This window comes from Phodopus roborovskii, unplaced genomic scaffold (genome assembly GCF_943737965.1).
Source record: "Phodopus roborovskii unplaced genomic scaffold, PHOROB, whole genome shotgun sequence".
In the NCBI taxonomy this organism is placed as follows: Eukaryota; Metazoa; Chordata; class Mammalia; order Rodentia; family Cricetidae; genus Phodopus; species Phodopus roborovskii.
In genome coordinates, this window is record NW_026126469.1 from 5,841,699 (window position 1) to 5,846,347 (window position 4,649).

General features: G+C 39.9%; 1 pseudogene; it reads right to left on the minus strand.

The window, feature by feature from the left end:
* Positions 1–1,855: 1,855 nt before the first annotated feature.
* LOC127227132 (olfactory receptor 2L13-like) lies at positions 1,856–2,825 on the minus strand (annotated as a pseudogene).
* Between the last annotated feature and the right edge of the window lie 1,824 nt (positions 2,826–4,649).

Consider the following 4,649-nt stretch of genomic DNA (forward strand, 5'->3'; position numbering starts at 1 on the left):
CTGATCCCAATCCCTGTAGAATAGCCCTTAACAAACTAGGGCAAGAGAAATTTTCTTAAATGAAGTAGTAAAATGAGCCTTGTGTCAGTTGCTAGGACTGTAGGGCTAACAGGTGTCGCTTCCAACTGGTGTCACCGGGCCACAGGAAAATGCAAGCAAGGCAGGCTCAGAGGCTTGGCCGTAGGACCACACAAGCAGGGCAGACGCGGCGGGGCTCTGTGCAAATGCAGAATGAGGGAATGGGCAGGAGATGAGCAGTGGTCTCAGGGACATTGCGGAGATAAGGAGTTGTAGGGAAGACAAAAACATCTCACAAGCTGTGGTGGGAGAAAAGAGCAGCATCTGCTGCCTGGATAAAACCCAGGTCCCATGAAAATCCTGATCCTACTTCTAACACCAGGTATCCTGATTTAATACTGATCAGGAGAAACAAATAGGCTGAATAGATGTTTATTCAGGGAGAAATAACTTACAACATAGATGAACACCAGCAGGTTGCTGGTACCAAAGATGCCCCCGGATGCTCTCGTGTCTCCTCCTCAGACCTAGTTCCCCCAGGTCACCTCTGCCCATGTCTCCACCCCCAATGGGCATGGTCAATGCCAAAGATGCAGACAAAGTGAATATCTCACTATATACCTGTATATATTTCATCTTTATGTGGCCTTTTTATCACTCTATTTCTTTTATTTTTACTTGTGGTTTTTTGAGACGGGCTTTCTCTGTGCATCTTTGGCTGTCCTGAAACTCACTCTGTAAGCAAAGGTAGCCTTGGAATTACAGAGATCCACCTGCCTTTGCCTCCAAAGTGCTGGAATTAAAGGTGTGTGCCACCACACCCAGCTACTCTATTTCTTTTTTAATCACTTTATCCTTTTTCTTTTCTCTCCCAAGCCTGCATATATTTGTAAACACACTATAAACCCTTTAAAGGTTTTTCTTCATCTTAATCAGTCTTTATTGTATGTCTCTATCTTTTTCTGGTGGAGAATGTTCTTCTGTATATGTTTTCTCTTAATAGTTGATGAAAAACACGGTTTAGCCATTAGAGGCAGGAAGATAGGTGGTAATAGGAGACAAGGAGAATTCTGAGAAAGGTAGGCAGAGAGAGACCAGAAAGAGACACCATGGGAAGACCAGGAAGATAGGAAGAACCAGGCATTCTCCAGTACGCCAAGACCACATGAAAATGCAAAGATTAATAGAAATGGATTAATAATTAAAACAAGCTAGCTAATAAGAAGCTTTAGCCACTGACAAACAGTTTTATAATTAACAGATTTCTTTGTGTGCTCATTTGAGGCTGAGAATGGTGGCGGGACCTGGTAGGAAAAGAAAATTCAGCAACGTTTCTCTGACCACATGAGTCTAATCTATTAAACAGCATAGCTAAGATTAAAGTGGTTGTGGGACCTGCCCTAATCCTTGGCTTTCTAAGTCTAGCTTAATGGTGGAGTTTCTAGGTTCATGTCACCACAAGGAAGCATGATAGCAGCTGCTCATGAACACTATTTAATTGTTAGATAGCTGGGCCTCTTAAAAGATCCAAGCAGTTTTTGCCACTAACACTGAATTAGGAAGCCTCACTTAAAGATCTGAGCTTATGGTTTCCTCTGGCAAATGGAGCCCACCCAAGAAAATACTGCTACCAAAAAGCCACGGTTGATTCTGTTCTTTAGTTTTCAGAATCCTTTTTAAGCTTTTGTCAGGTATATGGAAATTGCCAAACATTTGGGCACCATTTGTAGACAGAAGTTTCTGTCCTATCTGGTCCCAAAGATGTTTAGTACCAAATGAATACACAGGGGCTTCTAATAATTTAAACTGTTTGGTTGGTGATTCAGGCCTTTATTAGCTAGCTCTCTTTTAATCCGAAATACGAGTAGAGAGGAAATGACCAATGTTTAGTGGAAGAGAATTTCCCAAAGACTCTTATCATGGCACCCAGGACCTCCTTATTTCTCAGGCTGTAGATGATAGGGTTGAACACGTTAGTGAGGATAGTGTAGAAGTCAGCCAGGATCTTATAATTTGTGGGGTAATGGAGATTCTGTGGTTGAAGATAAGTGTAAACAAAAGGTGCTAAGTGAAATGTCATCACAGTTAAGTGAGTTGAACATGTGGTGGTGAAGGCCTTTTTCTTTCCCTCTTTTGAGCTCATATAGAAGACAGAAAAAAAAAGACTCTTCCATAGGAAGCTGTGATGCCAAGGAAAGGAAGTAGGAGAAACAGGCTTGTGCTCACAAACACCATGTATTCTTAAACCCAAGTGTCCATACAGACCAGGGGCAACATGGCTGGTACATCACAGAAGAAATGGTTAATGGACCTAGAATGACAGTAAGGAATATTAAGGGCATAGACTGTATGTGCTAGAGAGTTGATGGAGCCCAATATCCAGGATCCTATGATCATCTTCAGACACATCATTTTGCTCATGCGAGTGGGATAATGAAGGGGTTGGCAGATAGCAACAAATGGTCATAGGCCATGGAGGCTAGGAGCAAGCCCTCAGAACCTGCCATAGTTAGGAAAAAGAATGATTGCACTCTACAGCCCATAAAAGTAATGCTTTTCTGACAAGATAGAAAGTTGAATGCCATCTTGGGAATGGTAGTAGAAATATTCGTCAGGTCCATGAGAGAGAACTGACTGAGGAGAAAGTACATGGGGGTATGAAGCTTGGGGCCCACATGAATGAGGTGGATCATTGTTAAGTTGCCAAGGAAGGCCAGGGAGAAGACAAATAGCAGCAAAAGCAGAAGGCCTGTCTGGTTTTGTGAAAACAACCCTAACAAAGTGAAATCACTTGAGCTCTGATTCCATTATATTGCTTTATATTCCAATATATTGCTTTATCTTTCTTGAAAAAAGTGACCTGAAAGTAAAATATGCTTATGTGAAGTAGAACAGGAGAATAAACAGGAACTGGCTTGTAATGAATATTTCTGCTGGATTGTTCTTTCTACAGCACCATCCTTATGTTGAAATCTGAGTTCAATATTTCTTCCCTCTTGTCTTTGGCCAAGTTCTCAATTCAGAGATGTCTCCATTGTCATTTTAAAATCAAGAGTGACAACATGAATAAGATAGCTCACACATTTCCTCATTGGTAACACCATGCAAGGTCATTACTCAAGATCATCAGCCTTCTTTGCAAACTAGGAAAGCCTCTATCTTCTGCATCACTTGCTTCCTGGCCTCTTCCCACAACTGACCATTCAGCAGACAGATCTCAGGGATCTGCTCCTGGATGCTCTGCCTCTCAAATTCTCTAATGAATTTTTGTTTTTCCTAGCAATGCTCTCCATTCCCAATTCATTGTTTGGAACTGAAAGGTTTTCTGAGTGCTCAGATCCATGCAGATCATAAACTGCTATTTATGTGTGCTTACTTCCATAATGGATGCTTTGTTCCATCTAAATTTTACAGCTGTCAACTGAATACACACTCACAATAAAAGTGTTTATGCAACAAAATACAATAAATGCCACATATTGCCTAATATTATATATATGTACATATACATATATACATGCACAAACACTATAAATGTTGTTTATATGAATTGTTTTCTCCTCTTAGTATTCAGCTCAGGACTTTATACTTCACTGGCAGGAGTGAGAAGCCCTTAAAAATATGTTCTTGGGGGAAGAAAATGTTCAGGAGTGCATTGTTGAATCTGTTCACCTGTATTTTTCAAATATTATATTTTTATTCAATTCTAAGTAGTTGTTGGGGGAAGGTACATGTTTATAAACTCAATTACTACTTGAATTTTTAAAAGGCATAGTAGACAAAGTGTAAGAGCAACTTGGGCTGGGACTTGTCTTGAGCCACTAGGTATAGGCACCATATAAGCAGGTCTATGTGAAGTTCCCTACTCAACATGATAAGCAAGGAACAGGGTCAGGAAGAAAAGTAAATAAGGATAAATCAATGAGATGAGTGATTGTTCAGGGCAGATGTGAGGACAATTGTGCATGAAGAAGAGGTCTTGAAATCTGATTTGGATAAGATGAAGAAAAAACAGTGAGAGTAGTATGTTCTTAGATACATTTCTAGACCTCAGTTCAGAAAGGGGAACATGCAGAGAAGACTACTTATAGGGAATAAAGATATCTAATGACTTATACAGATTTGAAACAGAACCACATCCCCACCAAAAAAACCACTAACACCTGGCCACATGAGGATGGTGGGATGCCTACCTGGACATAGGCTCCTCCCTGATGATTTATTGATGGCACAGCACTTACTGACAGCAGACTTTAGCCTGTGTGCCTATTGAAATGAATAAAACATTATCCTTAGACATGATAGGTTAAAATAATTGTGCTGACAACATCATGTTTAAAATCCAGCCTTCTACATCACTAATTGTGAATAAAGAAGAACATCTTATGGGTACTTTCTTTTACTTCCTTGAACACTGGTTTGAACAGAAGTGTTAGAATAGCTATTTTTGACAGAGTCTGCACTAAAATTGCATTTCATGTTTTATTTCTATAAAATGAATATATAGGTGTTAGCTCTCTGATCACTTCTCAGTAGTTCATAAACACACATTGAGGATGGTTACCGCAGCTATTATTTTGTTTCCAAAGCTTAGAAATTATTATCTTGGCAGTTAATATTGGGAAACAGCT